Source organism: Terrapene carolina, unplaced genomic scaffold, assembly GCF_002925995.2.
Source record: "Terrapene carolina triunguis isolate 2854851 unplaced genomic scaffold, T_m_triunguis-2.0 Scaffold211, whole genome shotgun sequence".
NCBI classification, from domain to species: Eukaryota; Metazoa; Chordata; order Testudines; family Emydidae; genus Terrapene; species Terrapene triunguis.
The window spans coordinates 40,582,946-40,597,324 of NW_020664562.1; the positions used below are offsets into that span (position 1 = coordinate 40,582,946).

At 46.5% G+C, this 14,379-nt stretch overlaps 1 pseudogene; it reads left to right on the plus strand.

The window, feature by feature from the left end:
- Nucleotides 1-14,379, plus strand: part of LOC113407372 — a 150,690-nt pseudogene that overhangs the window by 55,963 nt on the left and 80,348 nt on the right.

Sequence of the window (14,379 nt, forward strand, 5' to 3'; positions counted from 1 at the left end):
CACGTCTGGGTGAGGAGGCTATGGAACATGGTGAGGGGGGAGGGGGGTTATACAGGGGCTGTAGCGGCACTCTGTTATCCTGCTGCCGTTCTTGAAGCTCCACCAGACGCCGGAGCATGTCTGTTTGCTCACGCAGCAGCCCCAGCGTTGCATCCTGGCTCCTCTGATCTTCCTGCCGCCACCTCTCATCTCGAGCGTCTCTCCTGTCCTCACGTTGGTCCCTCATGTCCTCACGTTGGTCCCTCCTGTCCTCACGTTCACTGGCTTCTTTCCTATACTTTGAAACCGTGTCCTTCCACTCATTCAGATGAGCTCTTTCACTGCGGGTGGATTCCATGATTTCTGCGAACATATCGTCTCGTGTATTCTTTTTCCGACGCCTTATCAGAGATAGCCTTCGGGACGGAGGAGGGAGGTTTGAAGAATTTGCAGCTGCTGGAGGGAGGGAAAAAAGGAGAGAATTTTTTAAAAAGATACATTTTGCAGAACAATGCTTATACTCTTTCACGGTGACCAACACTATTCACATTACATAGCACATGTGATTTCTGTGCAAGGTCGCATTTTGCCTCTTAATATTGAGTGCCTGTGGCTTTGCTGCTAGAGATCACAGACGCAGGTCCGGGCAACAGAATTCGGCTTGCATGCGGCCATGGTAAGCCATTGTCTTTTGGCTTCTGCGCCCTCCTTTCCCACATACCAAGCAAAGCCCGTTGAGTGCTGCGGTTTTCCTGTTAACCTTCATCAGCAGAAAACAAACTAACCCCCCCCACCCCCCACTCCCCGCGATGATCGCTTTATCCCTTCCCCCACCGCGTGGCTGGTATCAGGGAAGATCCCTGCTAGCCAAACGCGAAAAGCTCTGGGCCAGTTCTCCCCCCCGCCCCCCCCGTGCTTGGCTAACTGCAGGGAAGGATTTCTTTTCAGCCACAGGCAAACAGCCCAGTAGGAATGGCCACCTCTGTCCCCTTAATTAAATTCCCGTATTTCAACCAGGTTACCATGAGCGATATCACTCTCCTGAGGATTACACAGCGAGATAAAGAACGGATGTTGCTTGAATGCCAGAAAACACCGGGACCATACGCTGCCAGGCTTTGTCATGCAATGATACCAGATTACTTGCTGCAAGCATGGCGCGGTCAATTGTCCTACCGTGGAGGACGGAATAAGGCTGCACTGCCCAGAAACCTTGTGGCAAGGCTTTTGGAGTACCTCCAGGAGAGCTTCATGGAGATGTCCCTGGAGGATTTCCGCTCCATCCCCAGATACGTTAACAGACTTTTCCAGTAGCTGTACTGGCCGCGAATGCATCCCAAGTCCTCAGGGCAAAGTAATCATTAAAAAATGCTTGCTTTTAAAACAAGTTTTATATTTTAAAAGGTAAACTCACCTGAGGTCCCTTCCATGGGGTCGTGGTCTTGGATACTGGGTTGGGAGGGTACTTCAGTCAGGCTGAGAAAAAGATCCTGGCTGTTGGGGAGAACGGAGTGCTGGGTGCTCTCCGCAAGCTCGTCCTCCTCCTCCTCCTCCTCTTCCCCGTCCGCAGAATCCTCAAGTGTAGCTGATGAGATTATCCCTGCCTCGGAATCCACGGTCAAAGGTGGGGTAGTGGTTTTGCATGCAGCTCAGCGTAGAAGCGGCATGTCCGCGGCTCTGACCCGGAGCGACCGTTTGCCTCCTTTGTTTTTTGATAGGCTTGTCTGAGCTCCTTGACTTTCACGAGGCACTGATCTGAATCCCTATTGTGGCCTCTCTCCATCATGCCCTTGGAGATTTTTTCAAAAGTTTTGGCATTTCGTCTTTTCGAACGAAGTTCTGCTCGCACTGAATCCTCTCCCCATATAGCGATCAGATCCAGTACCTCCCGTACGGTCCATGCTGGTGCTCTTTTTCGATTATCGGCCTGCATGGTTACCTGTGCTGATGAGCTATCTGTGGTCACCTGTGCTCTCCACGCTGGGCAAACAGGAAATGAAATTCAAATGTTCGCGGGGCTTTTCCTGTCTACCTGGCCAGTGCATCCGAGTTCAGATTGCTGTCCAGAGCGGTCACAATGGTGCACTGTGGGATAGCTCCCGGAGGCCAATACCATCGAATTGCGGCCACACTAACCCTAATTCGAAATGACAAAATCGATTTTGGCGCTACTCTGCTCGGCGAGGTGGAGTACAGAAATCGATTTTAAGAGCCCTTTATTTCGAAATAAATGGTTTCGTTGTGTGGACGTGTGCAGGGTTAATTCGATTTAACGCTGCTAAATCGAATTAAAGTCATAGTGTAGACCAGGCCAAAGTGTTGCATAGGGCTTGGAGCACAGTACCAAATAATGGTGATCCTATATACAGAAAGGCTGCAGGCAGGTTGTGCAATATGCTCTGTGATAATTATTATGTTCCATGTATTAACTTTTTTTCTTGAAACCAACCCTCCAACCAACCCTTTGGATATTGTTGGAATCAAGCTAGCATTTCCATTATTGTGTGTCTCCCTTCTGCTTCTGAGGTAAAGATCTCATGATTTCTCTTACTTTATTGTAGGCTACTTTTTCACTTCAGCATCTCTTTCTTCTCCCTATAGAGTGACCTTAGTCTCTTTGAACACCAGGGGAATGATCGCCATCTGTTGAACGCTTGTCAAATGAACTGCAAACTATGCTGCTGTAATACCCAACAACACCTGTGAACTACTCAACTGTAGCCAGTCGGGCAACTGGGTGATATGGAGCAAGAAACCACAACAGCATGAGAGAAAATGGGTTGTATTTTTTTTTACTTTGAAAATAAAACAGGAAGCAAAATGCTCTTTAATATCTGCAAAGCTGCAAGAGCTTTCAAGCCTCTCTTGAGCAAAAAAGCCTTCGGTAACTGCAGAAATTAATTACTTTCATCCATTGGATTTCTTTCCCTTATAAAAGGAAATAGCTGAGTCCAAAAGATGGAAGCTGTGAGCAGTTTTCTGAAGTTGGATATTCTGATATTTCTGGTGCATCTTGGACATGGGGAAGCAGCAAAACTTGTCCTAGTAAATAAAGACTTCAGTGTTGAAAGGGGACAGGTGGTGTATGTGACTGATAATGAATTACATTTTAATGTCCCCGGAGAGGGGAACCTTTGTAAGGTAGAGGTGGTTTTAAATGAGCCAGTTACACAAAGAGTGGGGAAACTTGCACCTCAGGTAAGTGCTCCTTCTCATGGGAATCAAAACTATCACAATGCAGATGGACTTCTGACCAATTGCTTCTGTTGTTTGAAATGTAAATCAGCTCGAGCAAAGCCCATTGGCAATTAACTTCAGCAGGCTCATCTTCCTGAGCAGGCTCATCTGAACTGAAGTCAATAGAGAGACCAGCTTAGACTGAGACATTAATCAGTGTTCCCCGTAGAGACGCACAGTGGTTGGGGGGGGGGTCCAAAAGGTCTCATACCCCTCCCCTACTGCCTGGGGGAGGGGCAAGGGGCCATCAGGGAGATAAGGGGCGGGGCCAGAGTCTCTCCTCTTCTGGCCACAGTGCCTAGGATGCTGCCCGGTGCAGAGCAACGGCTGCACTCTCCCAGGTAGCTGCTGTGCTGCACTGGAGAGATTTGTCGATGCTTTACTTATTTTTTACTGCTCCGTCCAGTTAGTAAAGCCCTTTTATAAGAGCCATCTTCACAGTTTTGATGTTCACTGCACAATTTGCACCCCTCCTCCTATACACCCATCCTGTGGCCTCATCTTTTTCTCTGTAACAAGCCCTGCCCCCAACGGGAGATATAGGGATGGGCAATTGACTTATTGATTTGTGGCAGCTGAGGATTTGGACCATAATGCAAGTCCCAAGTATTATTTTTAAGAATTTGATTCTGTGAGGCATTGAGCACCCTCACTTCCTATTGACTGTCTATTTACAATATAGATTTCGCTGAAAGTAAAGTTGTACAATACATGCATTCGTAGGTCGCTATATAAATGGCTAAAACAAATTGCATTTCTTTATATAGGATGTAATACAATATTAAATCTCTCACATTTGGGTTTACTGAACTGGAGACCATTATAGAGACTTTTGTTCTTCATGTAGAGATCAGAAATCCAAAATCAAGTATTACTCAGTTTGAAAAAAGCTCTCTAGACATTTCTGCGTTTCTTGGCATATCTAAGCAAGTGGACAGAAGTGTCTTGACTTTCAAGTACAATGCTGATGGGCTAGGTACGGTCTGCACCGTTAGGATCACGTCTTCTGAGACCTCGCTTCCTGCTTTTGGCCAGATTGTAGCAGAGGATCCCATTGGAGTGGAAATGTACCCAAGCTTCTGAAAAACACTAGAGCAAGGACAAGTGATGAATTTTAAAACATTCAATACATCTACAGTACTTTTTTAGTGGGGCGGAGAGAGCTTCTTTTTATTTAAAATCTTGTTAAAAATGTATGTGCTGTATTATTCTTAACAAAAAAATAAAGTTGTGCTGTGGGAGCTTTTCCAACTTTGCTCTGCATCTTCCAAATTTCCTCATGCAAAAGCAGTAAATCTGTAGAGCAGAGTTTATGTGAATGGGGCTTTGGGCCATAGAACAAGTGCAGAATTCTCCAGAGACAAGGTAATCTTGCCAGCATCCCAAGTAGTTTTATTGATGTAAGAATTGTTTAAAAACAAAATGTTGTTTGAGGAATCATGCGGTCCTGAACATAGAAGAAAGATGAAGGCAAACTGTGTTCCCCTTCTTGTAGAAGACTGACAGAAAATAAATAAGAGTAACACACATTGTATTTTCTTGTGTTTTTAAGCTGGTGAATGGTTAACTCTTTCTACAAAAATGCATAACAGTAGAACTAAAGGATAGAAATAACAGGATCAGAAGGACCCAGATCAAATCCTCTCACCAGTGTGAAGAATTTCATTTTGAAATACTGTAGGATGCAGTATTTGGTTATCTGTTTCGGATTATTATTTAAAGATTAGGGCTTGTGGAAAATTTTATTTCAAAACTCTTGACCAGTGATTCCCATGATGGATTACCTCTCCTTTCCAACAGGGGACACAGTGGTTCATCACGGGAGGTGGAGGACAGGAGAATGGGAGCAGGAGGCAGCCAAACAACAATTTCCATAGGCCCTGCAAGAGGTATTTCCAAATTGAAATATTTCAGTTTTTTATTTTCTACCCAAAAATTGGAATTTTGTATAGGGGGAATCTCCCTATATTTCAATAATCTTTAATAACTAAATTACAGTAGCACGTGGATGACCTAGTTAGGTTCTGGATTCCATTGTACTATGTACTGTACAAACATAGGTGCCAATCCTGAAACACCTATGGATGTGCTTAATTTATTACACGTGAGTAGTCCCATTGAAGTCTTTGGGACTACTTAGATAGGTAAAGTTATTTACATGCCTAAATCTGTACAAGATCTGGGCATCTGTATAGAGTACCTACAGTTATTCCGAAGAGCTTACAGTCTAAATTACAAATTCATACAAATTATTGGCCAATCAAAAGATTGTGATGCAATAATTGCCATAAGATTTGTTTGACTTAAATGTACAGTTTAATGCCTGCCAGCCAGGATCAAAGGAAGTGTATATTCTAAAGACCAACTGTGAAGATTTCCTGGAGATGCAACTCCAATATCAACACCTCAGCCCCCTATCCCCTGACACAGATTACATCCCCATCCAGGTGGAGATCAGAGACAAAAAGAGCCAATGTCCATTACAGGTGAGAGCAGATAACAGATTTTGACAGTCACTCTGAAAAGCAATAAAACACTGCCAGCTGGATGTCTGCGCCGTATTGAATTATTGGTCTTAACTTGGGTGCACCCTTGGGCATGAGTAGAAAGTCACAGGCTTCATCCTCCCTGCGAGTGGCATTACCCTGGCATGACTCACATTTCGAAGTGTCTAATGAGACTGTGCAATGTATAGAAATATTAGTGATTTCATCACACACACAATTTCTGACATTGCCTGCTTCAAGTTTACAAAACTCATTTGAAACTGGAGCAATTTTAATAATGGTTTTAAATGAATTATTTTGCTAACCAAATATTTGCAAAAAGAGAAAAAGCCACTTTTGCTCAAATATTCACATTTGCAAATTTTGAAAAAGCTGCTGGAGCCAAGGGGTGGAAGGACAGGAGGAAGTATCACCCATCCAAAAGCCAAGTTATCTGGAGGAGTGAGCATTGGCTGGAAGTATGAAGCATTAATAGGACTGGGCAGTAAAAATATATCTCCTCTTGTTTGACTTTTGCATGGCTAAAAAAAAGGCAAATGGAGCATGCTTGGCCTGTTATTGATAGGCCTGCCTTCCTTCTCCATGTCAAATTGCCTACCACCCTAACGCAAGCAATAGTTGCGCCAATGGCTATGAGTGAAATCCGTGCCCCATTGAATTCAGTGGCAAAAATTTCACTGTTTTCAACAGGGCCAGGATTTCACCCCCTCTTCTGAGATTAACAATCTTGCCATGTCCACCCTGACTAGAGATTTCCCCTTTTGAAGAAGAAAATCGAGAAGATGGAAGTTGACCTAACTGAAGCTATACGTTGATTTCTCTAGCTTCCTTGAATCCTATTGGTCTTGCTTTAGACCTAGGTATGACACAAGCCTGAACTTACTTATTTGATGACCACGGGAAGAGATCAGCTGTCCATTATTATTATTTATTATTAGTAGTAGTATTACAGCAGCACTCTAGGCTCCAGCGGAGATCAGAGTCCCATTCTGCTAGGCATGATACAAACACATAGTAAGAGACTGTTCCCAAACTGTTTACAGAATAAATGACCCAGACTGACAAAATGTAGGAGAGGAAACAGAAGCAAAGAAAGGGGAGATGATTTGCCTGAGATCACACAACAGGTCTGTGACAGAAGTAGGAATAGAATCCAAGCTTCCAGACTCCCAACTGAATGCCCTATCCAGTGGACTACTGTCTTGCTGCTTTTAGATCTTCCAGCAGTCTTTAGGATATGTGATAAGGAGATAAAGTTGACTCCTTTCTGGGGCATGGCCAGGGTGAGTGGCTGTGCATTCTTTTTGAAGGTCCTTTGCTCTAGAACTTGCTCTGGCTGGCAATTCTTGAGAGCCTGTGCCAATTTATTATTGTTGCATTGTGCATTTCTGATTTCTTTTTCTTACTTTTCAGGCTTTTCAGTTATTGAGTATTGTTAGTTGGAGGTGTGAAAAGTTTGGGGCAAAGTTTGAAAGGGATTTAATGGTCAATTGTATATTCGTTGTTTCGTTTTGTTTAATAGAGCCCAGGTACTATGGTAAGAACATAAGAACGGCCATACTGGATCAGACCAATGGTCTATCTAGCCCAGTGTCCTCTCTTCCAACAGTGGCTGGGACAGAGGGAATTAATAGAACAGGGCAATTATTGAGTGATCCATCCCCTATCATCCAGCTTCTGGCAATTGGAGGTTTAGGGACACCTACAGCATGGAGCTGTGTCCTTGACCATCTTAGCTAATAGCCATTGATAGACTCCATTAACTTATCAGTTCTTTTGTGAACTCAGTTATAGTTTTGGCTTTCACAAGTATCCCTTGGCAATGAGTTCCAGAGGTTGATCGTGCATTTTGTGAAGAAGTACTTCCTTTTGTTTGTTTTAAATCTGGTGATGGGTCCCCAAAAATTATTTGCAATATATATATTTCTGGATATAAATATATTTCCTCTTGCAGAAGTGTTTGCAAAGGGATTAACTGGGTTTTCTTGTTTGTAGACAGAAAATGTTTGGATTCCTGTGGGGATAAAGGGAGCCATCCCAAATACACAGGCCCAAGCTGCATTTATATTCATGTTCATCTTGGAGATTGATCAGTTTATTCTTACCCCACTTACAACAGCAGCTCTAGATGCTGAAGCTGGAGAAACTCCAAAAAATAGATTAGTGTTCAGCATTACCAAATGCTCACTAGAGGGGTATATTACCCATCTGGAGGACCACACCAAGGCCATTACATCTTTCACTCGGCAGGATTTATACGACATGAAGATTGCCTATCAGCCACCCAACATCACTCATTCTGAGAGACAGGACTATGAGGTGAGGCATGGACCTGGCGTGCTCTTGGTCAGAATTACTGTACCTGCATCCACAGCAAGCTTGCCAGTTGCCAAATGTTGCATTAATCTTTCATGGAGTGTTTGTTTTGCTATGTTGAGTATCAAGCAATTGATAGTGCCTTCATGAGCAGTTCTCCTATCATGGTCCATTTTTCAATAAGATGTGCTCCAAGGGTTGCATGGAACATGGGTAAGAGGAATTTTGTCCAAGGTTGTTTAAATGTATGAATTCACAATGCTTTGGCGTGTACCGTAAACAATCTGTGCTACAGACACATCTCTGGTGTTGAGACTAGCACTATGGTCCTGTAGATTCCTCAGTGGGTCTACAGAATAACTACTCATAGCTCTGTAATTACCTTCCCTCTCCCCGTCTGTTTTTAAATTGGGCCTCCTTATTTTTTTATATCTGTCGTTTAAGACAGTTAAGTTTTGTTACATTGTATTTCATTTTATTTTCTTGTACATATCTGGCAGGTGCTAGAAAAACAAGCATCCAGAATCCCTTCTCTTACACTAGTGTAAATCCAGAGTAATCCCACTGGTAGAGTTACACCATTGTAAGCAAGAGGAGAATTTGGTTTGGTTTTGCTGTTTGTTTGTTTTTTTTCTTATTTTAGATATAGCCAAATCTTCAAACTCCTGATGGACAAAACCCAAAAGATTCTGTGGTTAAGATAAGCACGTTTCAAGTAAAATGAGATGCTGCTGGAATTTACTGAACATAAATGTGCCTCACTCCAGTTTGCACTTACTCTGTGAAGTTGACTTTCTGTAGATAAAGTTACCAGTTCTAATAATATGCCCTTACAGTCACCTACCGTACTGGAGCCTTGAAATTCCTCATGTCTGGCAAGAAGGAAGCTTTTTTTTTTTTTTTTTTAAACAGGATCTCTGCTACTTAGTGGATTTCATCCCGCAGACAAGCAATTCTCCTCCAGGCCAAACAGAATTGTAAGGCTCCAGGCTGCAGTACAACAGATCACTAATATCTGACAATCTTCTGGACTATGTAATCACTCAGTTTGCCTGTTTCAGGCCTGGTCTACACTAGGCTTTTATGTCGAATTTAGCGCCGTTATATCGAATTAACCCTGCACCCGTCCACACCAGGAAGCCATTTAGTTCGACATAGAGCTCTCTTTAAATCGATTTCTGTAATCCTCCCCAACGAGAGGAGTAGCGCTAAATTCGAAATGGCCATATCGAATTAGGCTAGGTGTGGATGGAAATCGACGCTAATAGCTCCGGGAGCTATCCCACAGTGCACCACTCTGTTGACGCTCTGGACAGCAGTCCGAGCTCGGATGCTCTGACCAGCCACACCCCGGGAAAATTTGAATTCCTTTTCCTGTCTGGGCAGTTTGAAGCGCAGTTTCTGTTTGGACAGCGTGGCGAGCTCAGGAGCAGTGGCAACGATGCAGAGCTCTCCAGCAGAGATGGCCGTGCAATCCAATAGAAAGAGGGCCCCAGCATGGACGGATCGGGAAGTCTTGGATCTCATCGCTGTGTGGGGAGATGAGTCCGTGCTTTCCGAGCTGCGCTCCAAAAGATGGAATGCAAAGACCTATGAGAAGATCTCTAAAGCCATGGCAGAGAGAGGCTACAGCCGGGATGCAACGCAGTGCCGCGTGAAAATCAAGGAGCTGAGACAAGGCTACCAGAAGACCAAAGAGGCAAACGGACACTCTGGATCCCAGCCCCACACATCCCGTTTCTACGAGGCACTGCATTCCATCCTAGGTGCGGCCGCCACCACTACCCCACCCCTGACCGTGGACTCTGAGGATGGGATATTGTCCGCGGCCGGTTCCTCCGACATGTTAGTGGACGGGGAAGATGAAGAAGGAGATGAGGAGGACGAGGCAGTCGACAGCGCTGGCACCGCTGATTTCCCCGACAGCCAGGAGCTCTTCATCACCCTGACAGAGATCCCCTACCAACCGTCCCCCGCCGTTACCCCAGACACAGATTCAGGGGAAGGATCAAGCAGTAAGTGTTTTAAATATCTAAACATTTATTTACAACATAACTGGCATATTTAAAATATTAACAGTAGCTAAAGTGCTTTAAAACATGTAAACATTTATTTACAACAAAACAGGAAGATTTAAAATATTAACAGTGGGTAAAGTGCTTCAAAACATGTAAACAGGAAAGTCAAACAAAAGGGGAATCTGTGCAAAGTGTATCATGATTAGTCTGTCTTTGGGCGCCTCAATATGTAGTCCGAACCATTTTCAAAAAATTTCACAATGTCCGCTTCATGATTATAGTGCCCAAAACCCTGCAGTCATTTGTCCGTCCAAGGGCACCTAAGCCAAGAACTGGTCAATGTAACCGGGGATAGAGGCGAGATCCTCCGGGGAGAACTCCTCATACGCCTCCTGCAGGTGTTTTTCCAGCCTCATGAGCAGGTTCCTGGGCAGGGAGAGCTTATTAGGCCCCCCGTGGTAGGACACGTTTCCCTGCCACAACGCCAGCAGGTACTCCGGGATCATGGCCTTGCAGAGCATTGCAGCAAATGGCCCCGGTTTCTGCAGGCTGTCCCGGAGCATCTTCTCCTTCTGGCTCTCCGAGACCTTCAGGAGGGTGATGTCTGGCATGACTCCCTGCTGTGAATTAGGTAGGGGAAAGTTAGTATTGGGACTGCTTGCCCGTCCCTTTACAGAACTGCAACCGCCGGTTTACAGCCACGCGGTTTACAGCCGCGAGGGGGTGGGACAGGGCCAGAGTTCATGCTTGCAGGATTGCTGCCAGCAGAGACTCGCATTGCTTTCTATGTGAAAGGAGGCCAGTGCCACTCTTAAAGTTTTAAGCGGCCACAAGTCTACGGCTTACCATGTTTGCCAGCTAGACAAAGTCCGGTGTCCAGCCCTGCTCCTCAGCTCGCCACAGCAAGACCACAGGCACGGTAGGCGAGGGCCGAAAATTCGACCTTGTCCTCAGTGCGCGTATGATAGGTGCTCTGCATGGTCTTGTTCACAGAGAAAGACTATGTTCTCTGTTCACAGATACATTGCTCTGTCTCAGGAATTCACTCCCTTTTTCCAATTCCCACAGCCACATCTGCCCAGAGGCTAGCGCACATTAGGAGGAGGAAGAAGAGGACACGGGAAGACATGTTTGCTGAACTAATGGGATGCTCCCGAGCACAGGCTGCCCAGCAGACACAGTGGAGGGAGAACTTGTCCCAAATGCACCGGGCAAACATTGAACGGGAGGAGAGGTGGCGACAGGAGGACAGGCAGGCTACTCAAACGCTGCTTGGACTAATGAGGGAGCAAACGGACACGCTCCGCCGCCTTGTGGATGTTCTGCAGGACCGGAGGCAGGAGGAGAGAGCCCCGCTGCAGTCTCTCTGTAACTGCCCTGCCCCGCCACCAAGTCCCATACCCCCCTCACCCAAAGTCCAAACACGGAGGGGTGGAAGGGGCCGTGAAAAATTTCACTCCACCCCTGCGGACTGCTCTACCACTAGAAGGCTCTCATTCCCCAAAATTTGAAAAGTCCTTTCCTACCCGCCTCACACAAGACCCCGTCCAAGTTTCACGCCCCCGTTCCATGTGCGGTTGTTAATAAAGAATACGTTTCTGTTCATTTCTGTTTCCATCCTCTTCTTTTGGAGAGGAGTCTGTCTGAAGGGGGGGGAAGAGGCTTGGTCATTCGACAGGACAGTCACCTTTAGCAGGGGGCAGGTGCAGCAGCAGGGCACATATACAGTGCAGTGACTAGTTATCCTGGTCAGTCTGGGAGGTGGTTTTCATGTTTTGTGTGGTGGGGGGGGGGTGGTGTTGCTCTGTGACTTGGTGGCGGGGGAGGGCAGTTACAGATCTTATGCAGCGGTCCTTACCCTGCATCACAGAGCCGCGCAGCAGGGGATCTGTAACCCTCCTCCCCCTGCAAGACAGTCACATAGCCGACACATACACGCAGTCCCGGCCAGGAGGGCTGGCAGGCTCCGTTGAAACAACCAGTCCACCACCGCGGAGACTGTCATTCCTGGAGTTTAGAAGCATCATTTGCATCACAACCCTAAACCCGCCCCCCGCCACAGTCTGCATCCCAGGTTTAAAACATTCCCGCGAAAACAGTAATAAAGACAACGGTGTCCATTAACAAAACAGAACAGATTTTATTTTTTGGGAAGGGGGTGAAGGGGGTATGTAACTGGAGAGGATAGTCGACGGCAACTGGGTAAAGAAACGGGGGCAAGTTCTGCTTCTGTGTCCACAAACTTAAAAGTCACTGGGTACCCTGCTCAGCCTTGAAACTGGCTTTCAAAGCCTCCCGGATGCACAGCGCGTCCCGCTGGGCTCTTCTAATCGCCCGGCTGTCTGGCTGGGCGTAATCAGCAGCCAGGCTATTTGCCTCAACCTCCCACCCCGCCATAAAGGTCTCCCCCTTGCTCTCACACAGATTGTGGAGCACACAGCAAGCTGCAATAACGATGGGGATATTGGTTTCGCTGAGATCACAGCGAGTGAGTAAGCTTCTCCATCTCCCCTTGAGACGGCCAAAAGCACACTCCACCACCATTCTGCACTTGCTCAGCCGGTAGTTGAACAGTTCTTTTTCTGTGTCCAGGGCGCCAGTATAGGGCTTCATGAGCCAGGGCATTAGCGGGTAGGCTGGGTCCCCGAGGATCACTGTAGGCATCTCCACATCCCCAACAGTTATCTTGTGGTCTGGGAAGTAAATACCTTCCTGCAGCCGTCTAAACAGACCAGAGTTCCTGAACACGCGAGCGTCATGAACCTTGCCCGGCCATCCGACGTAGATGTTTGTAAACCGTCCCCGATGGTCCACCAGTGCTTGCAGCACCATTGAAAAGTAGCCCTTTCTATTGATGTACTGGCTGGCCTGGTGGCCCGGTCCCAGGATAGGGATGTGAGTCCCATCTATAGCCCCACCGCAGTTTGGGAATCCCATCGCAGCGAAGCCATCTATGATGGCCTGCGCGTTTCCCAGGGTCACTACCTTTGACAGCAGTACCTTGACGATTGCCTTGGCTACTTGCATGACAACAACCCCCACGGTAGATTTGCCCACGCCAAAGTGGTTCGCGACTGACCGGTAGCTGTCCGGCGTTGCAAGCTTCCAGAGGGCTATGGCCACTCGCTTCTGGACAGTCAGGGCTGCTCGCATGCGGGTGTCCTTGCGCTTCAGGGCAGGGGACAGCAAGTCACAAAGTTCCAGGAAAGTCCCCTTCCGCATGCGAAAGTTTCGCAGCCACTGGGATTCATCCCAGACCTGAAGCACTATGCGGTCCCACCAGTCCGTGCTTGTTTCCCGGGCCCAGAATCGCCGTTCAACAAAATCCACATGCCCCATTGCCACCGTGATGTCCTGGGCGCTGGGGCTCGTGGTTTCTGACAGCTCTGTGCTACTCTCCGACTTCAGGCCCTCACGGCGGTGCCGTAGCCTCCTCGCCTGATTTCTCTGCATCTGCCTCAGGGAAAGGTGTATGATAAGGTGATAGGTGTTGAGAACGGCCACAACTGCAGCGATGGTCGCAGCGGGATCCATGATCGCAGTGCTGTGGCGTCCGCGCTGTCACTGATCAAAAAGTGCGTGAACTGATTTCCCGCCGGCGCTTTCAGGGAGGGAGGCAGGGCGGTAGTGACTGACGGATGACGACAGTTACCCAAAAGCACCCTCGCCACATTTTTTTACCCAGAAGGCATTGGGGGCTCGACCCAGAATTCCAATGGGCAGCGGGGACTGCGGGAACTGTGGGATAGCTGCCCACAGTGCACTGCTTCCAATGTCGACGCTTTCCCTGGTAGTGTGGACTGACAAAGTCGAATTACTGTCCTTAGTGTAGACACACACGTTCGACTTTCTAATATCGATTGCACATATTCGATTTAACTAAAATCGAACTACTCTCGTAGTGTAGACATACCCTTAGTGTTGCAATCTTTTTTTACCTGGTAATTAACACAGTTCTAGTGAACCCTGCACTTACAAAGTTTCCAACAGAAACATATATATTAATAAAAGATCTCCTCCTCTTAGCAAAAGCTGTTCAGCCTAAAGAAGATGCCAAAGGTACAATACAGATACACTAATGTTAACACAGTTAAGGCATGATATAAAGTATGCTTTACTAAACGTAAGCTGGAAATCTCATGAGAACAGGCTTTCTTGCAAGGTTTTCAGTACTTTCCTTTATTTCTTATTGAGAACACTTTAAAAACAGTCTTTCCAGCACTATTACCTGATTTTTCTATCCTGTCCTGGGCAGGATAAGGAAATTCAGGATTTGAGAACACAAATTTGAGATATGTATTGAAGCTTGCAAATTCTGCAAG